The sequence below is a fragment of the Orcinus orca genome, chromosome 9, assembly GCF_937001465.1.
Source record: "Orcinus orca chromosome 9, mOrcOrc1.1, whole genome shotgun sequence".
NCBI classification, from domain to species: domain Eukaryota; kingdom Metazoa; phylum Chordata; class Mammalia; order Artiodactyla; family Delphinidae; genus Orcinus; species Orcinus orca.
Window position 1 is genome coordinate 41,555,066 of NC_064567.1, and position 8,596 is coordinate 41,563,661.

Consider the following 8,596-nt stretch of genomic DNA (forward strand, 5'->3'; position numbering starts at 1 on the left):
TATGTTTTTTTCACTCTTGTACTTGCCATTGCCTGACTGCTCCATACCAATTTCTGTTAGAACTTTGCAAGTTCTAGCAAGATTTTTTTGGAGAAAGATAATTGCAATCAGATAACCCTTAAAGGGCAAATGTAGTATAAACAAACTTCTTTTTCTGAGAAATAGTTGCATTATAGCTTTTTTTTTTTTTACCATTCCATGAAGCATCCCAACTAAGAGATATGATTGTTAAGTGGAAAATGAATTAGAAGAATAAATGTTCTCATATTGAAAAAATAGAGTTTTTGATGAACATATATTCTTCAATATATGAACATATATTGAAGAAGGTCTCTCACCAAGCTACTGAACTCCCTAGCTCTGTATTCTTCCAAAACTTTTGAGTATGTTTTAAAGTCACAATGGATAGACATTTATGAAAAGTATAATTTTGATGGGGGAGACCACTCCATTGCAATTTGACTGGGATTTAGAATCACTTAAACACTGTTGGAGTTTAGGCAACCCTTTAAATATGAGTCTTGGCATTGATTTCCTACACTCAATCATGTATCTAAATAAAACAATTTGGGAGATATTTTCTTTTGTATACAAACTTTGTGTTTTCTCCCTCAACCTGATAATGGTCATAAATTAATACAGCGTGTACTATCTTAAGAACTACAGTGTATTAAGTAAATGATTTATAGCAAAACAAAATAAACCAAGGAAAGGTCTCAGCCTTCAAGGGCTCTCCAGTGTTAGTAGTTAATTCTCGAATTCTCAGCCTCTGTGCTCTTTCGTTGGTAGCAGCCACCCCTCCAGTATTAAGGGTTGACTACCATGTGGGTCATTAACTCTAATCTTTCCTTGGCCCTTTGACTTCTTTATCTCCAGATGCACATAACAAGTTTTAAACCCACCCTGGACATTGACTTTCTGGACTTTCACCCCCTCAGCCTTAGCTCTGCTTTCCACAGAAGTAATTGTGATGTTTGGAAGGCTGCCCATCTTAGAGAATGCTCTGTGGTTTCCTCTTTTCTCCAAGTTCTTTTTTTTTTTTTAAGAGCATCACACACAAATTAAAGATTTTCTCTTTTAAAGAAATCATTACTACTCTTTATCCATTGGACAGAGAGGGTAATATTAGGTTGCATTCTGTCCTTTGTTGTTATACTTGTAAAGATTTAAAAAATCTTTGCTACTGGATTCCAAGTTCCTTGCTGGGCTGTTTTCATCTCTGTCAAGGATGGCCTAGCGCTTGTCACTGAGAACAGAAGGGTTGAGACATGAAGCCCTGACATGAGGTGCACCTGTATTAGAGAGCTGGCTCTGCCAAGTACCAGTAAGAGACAGTTGGGCTATTGTTTAGCCCCTGTAACACTTGGTTAAATAAGATAATGTATGTAAACCACTTAGCATGTGTTTTGTACACAGTCATTACCGAAATGTTAGCTATTAGAAGCATGTATATATGTGTTAAAGCAAAGGAAGACGTGCCACTGCTGCTTGCATAATCTTTTGATCTTCACAATTTCTGGAGCATGCAGAGTGTCTCTACAGGAGAACCCAAGCAAATCTCTGATGCAAATTATTTATATTGATAGCATATGTTCATACAAACTAGTCGATAAACTCTAAGTGGCAGCCATTTCTAAACACTGCTTCTGAAGTTAAAAATTGCTGTTTTCAAGTCCCAGTGACAAAATGCATGGACAGCCCCAGCCCACGCAGAGTCTGTGAGTCTGGGATGTGCTCAGCAGCTGGGCAGTGACCTGAGGCAATGACCTAGTGGCTGGAGTCGCAGATTCCACGCTCAGTCTTTGAGTCTGGGCTTGGCAAGGTTCTTTGGCAATGAAACTTCTCTAAATAGTGGACCCCTTGGAGAATGTGAAGAAAGCTATCCATAGATAAACATATGTGGTGAGAGAGAGAGAGAAAGAGAGAGAGAGAGAGAATAGAAACAGATACAGAAATTGAGAAAAAAAAAAAAAGAGAGAGAAAGAAGAAAAGGAAGAGAGGATTCAAAAAGCCAGAGTACAAGTAAGAACCAGAGAGAGGCAATAAGATGCCAGACTCTGGATTCAAACAGACTTGGTTTTATTTTTTTTATTTTTTTATTAATTTATTTTATTTATTTATTTTTGACTGCATTGGGTCTTCGTTGTTGTGAGCGGGCTTTCTCTAGTTGTGGAGATCGGGGGTAACTCTTCGTTGCAGTGTGCAGGCTTCTCATTGCAGTGGCTTGTCCTATTGCGGAGCACGGGTTCTAGGTGCACGGGCTTCAGTAGTTGTGGCGCATGGGCTTAGTTGCTCCACGGTATGTGGGATCTTCCCAGACCAGGGCTCAAACCCATGTCCCCTGCATTGGTAGGTGGATTTTTAACCACTGAGCCACCGGGGAAGCCCCCAGACTTGGTTTTAAATCCTCATTTTCAAGCTGTGTGATTCTGGACAAGTTACGTAACTTCTCTTAGTTTCTGTATTTATAAAAAGGAGCAAAAAGGAACACCCACCTCAGAAGGTTTTTGTGAAGATTAAATGAGATAATACATTTAAAAGCATGTAGCCCAGTGAATGGACTATTTTATAACTTTCTCACTTCATAACATATTGAAGACTTTTCCTCATATATGGTATTTGTGTTTATTTGTTTACTTAGATATTTGTTTTATTAGAAAAGGGCATCGGGCTTCCCTGGTGGCGCAGTGGTTGAGAATCCGCCTGCCAATGCAGGGGACACGGGTTCGAGCCCTGGTGTGGGAAGATCCCACATGCCGCAGAGCAACTAAGCCCGTGCATCACAACTACTGAAGCCCGCGTGCCTAGATCCGGTGCTCCGCAAAAAGAGAAGCCACAGCAATGAGAAGCCCGCACACTGCAATGAAGAGTAGCCCCTGCTTGCCACAACTAGAGAAAAGCCGACACGCAGCAACAAAGACCCAATGCAGCCGAAAATAAATAAATAAATAAATTTATTTAAAAAAAAAGAAAAGAAAAGGGCATCACTAGAACCAAATGCATATGGTCCCATGTCAATCTGGAGAGATTCTTATTGCTGTTTTTGCAGGGACAATTACAGATAAATGATGCTGGGGGCTTTTATTTTCTCTCTTCTAAAGGGGCATGACTGTACCATTTTAAGAAATATTGATTTAGTGGTTCAAATGCCCAAATGGGAGTCACAAGGCATCCACTCACTTATTCTTTCACTTGACCAGAGTTCACTAGGGCGAAGCCAAGTTCTGAGTTACGTGGGCCTTGGGGTGTATGGGGTGGAGGTGGGCACACAGTGGGGAACTAAATAGAGGCTCTGCCCTGACTGAGTCCAAGGATTTTCCTCCTTGCTCTACCCCTCTGATAGGCAGGAGGAAGTTTCTCTTGTTGTACCAGGGTGCAATGCCAGGGCTTCCCAAGTTGTTATACAGTCAGAGGGGAAAGAGATAAAAAAGGAGCTCTAAAGTAGATTGTAGGCTGCACTTCTGCTCCATCTGTGCCATTTACATATCATTCTATTCTGACTTTGACTCACTGACTCATGCTGGTCTGAGCACCTTACACTTCAGTTCTCACATCTGTAAAATGGAATGATGGTGATTGCTAATTCCCTTCCTTCAGGGACTGTTACAAATTGTAAAATTAACAAGTTATACTTGGAAAGCATTTTAACCTCTCAATTGAAAAGCAGAGAAGTAGTTCAAGGTATAGTTTATATATTCATTGCATTTAATAATTTCCTTGCAGATTATGTTCTTCAAAATGGGCATGGATGTTTTCAATTTAATAATTCAACCCAACTATATTTATTGAACACCTATTACAAAAAAGATAGAAAAATCATTAAGACTCCATCTTTGCCCCTCAGTTGGTAAATTGAACTACTTTCCGATTTTACTTGTGTAGTCTCAAAGGGACCTATTTATCTAATTGCATATAAATTTAACATTCATATCGCTAATTGGATCCTTACCTATTCTCCCATGTACACCCCACAAAGAGGTTAGAAAGAAATTTGATACTTAGCACCTGATGATTTTCGTCTATTAAAGGCTTCTGAAAAACAATGTATATCAACAGGAAGGGGGAATCTTCATTTATCCTATTTGCTAGCTAATAAACAGAGTGAAACAGGAGAGGGAGAAAGGAATGTGCATAGAGGTCTGTCGACACTTGGAGAGCTACTGTCATCCGCAAGAACTCAGTAATTTCTCACATTCTTCCTTCTCCTCTTCTATAGGCTTAATTACTCAAGGCTTTGCTGGGATTTGAAGCTTATCCTATTATTTAAAGATCGAAATCAGGATATGAGAAATAAACACAGGGCATCATGTTTACTTTCAGCCTCAGTCTCTAGTAGGGTTTTAACTGTTTAACTAAAGATAGTCTCCAATTTGATTTCACTAGTATACTCCAACATTTCACTAGTATACTCCAAATCTCCATGTAAGGTTACAGACCTATTTTAGCTGGATCCATTTTCTTCTGGGCAGATAAGCTAAGATTGCAACATCAGAAGCAGTTCAACCAATCATTATGTATAAACCTCAGCCCATTTATATAATGCAATCCTTCTGGTAGTAATGACACAAAAGATGCAAATAAGCAAGATCACAAGCCTGTCAAAGTCCCAAATCATTTGTGGCAACAGGGCCACAAAACCTCTCTCTCCTTGGAAGTAAAATAGTTGCTCTAATGGTAACCAAATGCCCTCCTTCAGGACAGTATTTCAAGAAGGTAGAGTGTACATGTATTATACAAATGTATACAGTCTCTTTAGGAGATAATAATAAATATCATGCTGGGAAGCTGGAACACAAAAAGACTGAGTACTGTCTAGAAGATCATTCTACAAATCTCAGGAAAAGCAGTAAGTGTCCAGGCCTGTGATCCTTTGTCCAGGCCATGAGATAGCACAGCCCATGTGAAAAAAGGACCAGCTAGTTTTACAGCATAACATGGTATTTTATTTCACCATAGTAGACTGCTGGGAAATCTCTGGAGGCCTGGCAGCTGCGTCTTGTCTTTAATATGAAGCCTCGGGATGGGGGGAGAGAAAGAGAGAGAGACTCATAATTTACAAGAGGCAAGGCCATAAGAAAGCCATTCTGAGCAACTGAACCAGACACAGAGGGGGAGCTGCTATTCCATCCCTAAGTCAAGAATGCTTTTTGTCTTTCCTTCTCTCCTTATCGGCTGTGTCCTCATGAAAAGATCATTTATGGATGGTGGAATGAGTGCATTAGAGCCAGCTTCTGTTCTTTGCTTTTTTTCCCCCCATTGCTGCTGTCCTGTAAAACAGCCCCTTTGTTAAAGACTGAAAGAGCAGATGCAGCTCAGATACTATCGTAAATAAATTGGGGAGGGAGTATTTTATCTTGAATTGGTCTAACACCATTTTTGTGTTGAAAGTAGTTCTACTGCTGATCCAAATATTCTAGAAGTTGAGAGAGCAAAGTAGTATTTTACATGTATCTCTTTAAAATGATGTAAGGTATGGGAAGAATTAATATGTCAATTAAATAATACATAGAAGAAATGGACACAAAATGGCATCATGAGGTGGAGTGAATAAGGGAGGCCTTGTGGAAGAGGTAGGATTAATAGAAAGCGCTGGATAAAGTATGAGTGAAGGCATAGGGCTAGGCATGGACTTAGTGGGCATAAAAGTAAGAAGACTGTTTATTAGTTTCATAGAATTAGAAGTAGGTAGAAGGAAAAAGTGCACAGGTTCGGTAGAAACTAAAAACTAGGCTTAATGTTTTAAGTGTTTAAGTAATCAATTAGTTGCTATCCATGTTCATATTTGTGAAAAAAGTTTTAGATATAGATGACAAAAGGAAAATCATTTACAATCCCACCAGTCGTAAAGATGGTGAACATTCTGGTGCATTTTCTTTCACAAACTTTCTTTGCAAATGTATTATCTTAGTTTAGATTCCCCAGAGGCAGATCCTGATACAAGGATTCAAGTACAACTAGTTTATTTAGGAGGTGATTCCAGAAAACACCATTAGGGGAGTGGAAGTAGTAAGACAGGGAAGGAAAAGAAGCCAAAAACAGGGTCTTGTTCTCAGATGAATCAGTTGGAGCACAGTCATGCTGGGGAACTCAGAGTTGTCTCACTGAGGGATAAGGAAGCTAGAGTATTTATCCACTAACTCCTGTCAGTTGAGAGTTGATATAGGGAGCGTTCGTTCTCCAAATGAATCTCTCTGGGCCAGAAAAAGAATCCTAAGCAGAGAGTTGCAGGTGTCTGCAACCAAGAGCACTCAAGATGTAGTGGGGACATGGGTGCTACATAAATATACACAAATTATATTTTTATTTATAAAAGCTTTCTGTGCATCAGGTATTATACTACATATTTTACTTGTATTAACTCATATAATTCTCATAGAAGTCCTGCAAGTTAGGTGCTACTCTTATCCCCTGAGGCTTAGATACTGGGATTAGAGGCTGGTAGAAGAAAATATGAGATTCATACTCCCAGAGGTTAAATACCTGAAGTCACAAAGAGATGATATACTTTCCAAAAGAGGTTTAATGACAGCTTTATTCATCTAGCTCCTCCCTCCTACACATTTTCTCCTCTTCCTGTCAATAAAGCGTTTTTCCCTTGCAATTGTAAAAGTCTCTGTTTTCAGAGACATTTATTGGAAAACAAAACAAAACCCTGAGACACACAGGATCTGTAACGGATACCTGTCAATTGTGTCTGTTTAGCATCTCCTCCCCCATTTTCTTCCGGTACAGCATATTATTTCATTTGGGAGAAACGATCCACTCCTTCTTATCGTTTTAATGGGCTGCCAAACCAGTCTTCAGCCTGGTGAGCCTGAGATCCAGACTTGGCCAACCATAGTTTCCATATATTTACTTGGCTACAGGGATCGGCTAGAAATGTGTTTGTGCATCAAGCTGAGCCAATTAGGGTCTTTCCCTGGGGCTTTACTTCAAGCTTTGGGAGAAGGAAGCTGATATCACTAGACTGAGATGATATAATCAGTAATTGTCTGAACCATGCTCTTCTTCCCACAGCAAGGTGGAGCAAGCTCATCTGTAGTAGGAGAGAATGTAAACAGAGCAGAGACGTGAAGTGAGAGGACAGAGAGAGAGAGAGACAGACAGACAGACAGACAGAAAGAGAGAGATACAGAAACAGGCAGAAAATCTGACTGCATTGCTAAGTCCCTGTAGTCCCCTGAGGTCTACTCCTCCTGGACTTCCTATTGCATGAATCAAAAAAAAAATAAACTGATAAACAATAATCTTACTCCTTCCTTCCATCTTTCTTTCTTTCATCCTTGTTTACTTATTTATTTGTTTGCCTATAGCTGATTTGACTTGGGTTTCTGTTTCTTGTAACCAGATTCTTGACTAATTCAGGACCAAGTACATTCTGACCAGGAAGTATGTTTGTGGCCCTTAAGTTATACATTGGTGTAGGAGAGCAGGGGGTGGAGAGAATCAAATTATGATAGGACAGGCATGACCTCTTCCCATCCTTCACAACTTTATTTGCTTCCATGATTCTCAGGTCAATTCCAACTCTCTGAGGCGTGAAGGAGGCCCCTACCTTCAGGAAGTATTCAATTGCAATAGCGACATGGAGCACGGTTTCCTATCGACTGCTGCCTTTGCCTGCAGCTATTGATGGCATTCATCAATAGAAAGCTAACGATTGGGACTGCCTAGTTTTTCCTTCCTACTCTTGAAACTCAAGGACATGGAGAACTCTGCTTCTATGGGACACAGACTGACGGTTCTGTGAGTTCTAACCCTGGCTTAAGCAGTCTTTGATTTGTGTAAGTGATCCTCCAAAGATTCAGCAGATCTAAGATCTCAACCTGCTTTTATTAATCTGGAAGCTATGACATGCTTGAAATAAGAGCTGCCATTTATTAAGCATTTACTGTATGCAGGCACTGTACACGTGGGCTTTGTGTATGCTACCGTAATGTAATCCTTGCAGAATTCTGCAAAGTAGGGATTATCAGCCCCTTTTACAGATGAAGAAACTGAAATTCAGAGAGGTTAACAGCCAACGGCCCCACAAACCCAGGTCTGTAAGACTGAAAGCTTCCCTTACCCCTCCACATACGCTAGTGCCTAAGCCCTGGAGTAAAGGCCTAATAGCCTTCCTCACTTACAGAGTTTTAGATTTAACACCTTCACTTTTAGAATACACAACGAGGCTGGAAATTTAATCCTAAACTTCCAAGCACTTTTAGAAAGGCTCTCTGGCCCTTTGCCATTGGTTGTGTGGTCCTTAAACTGGGTTTGGAGACACCTACTGGGTGGATTTGTGTATCAACTCAGCTAAACTGAAACTAGGGCCTCCTCTTGCTTACATAGCCCCAGGTTACTGTGGGCTTCAAGAGACATTTTGCGTGAGCTGGGAAGGCGAACGTGAAGCAGTGGAGCAGCATAACTAGTTTTGCATGTGGAAGGCTGGTGTAGGCACAGGTGCTGTTGCAGCTCATTCATGCTGTTGCTGACCCGCTGGCTCGCGTTGGGATGGAAGAGCAGCCGGGCCTGCAGCTTCTCCAACCTCTCTGACTCCTGGACCAGATATGTGTTTAGTTCCCTGATGAAGGACCCCAGCTTCTCCTACAGA

General features: G+C 40.5%; 1 long non-coding RNA gene across 4 annotated transcripts in view; it reads right to left on the reverse strand.

Annotated features, from left to right (window-relative positions):
• Positions 1-8,596, reverse strand: part of LOC117201347 (uncharacterized) — a 95,458-nt gene that overhangs the window by 33,544 nt on the left and 53,318 nt on the right. The window lies entirely within an intron of this gene.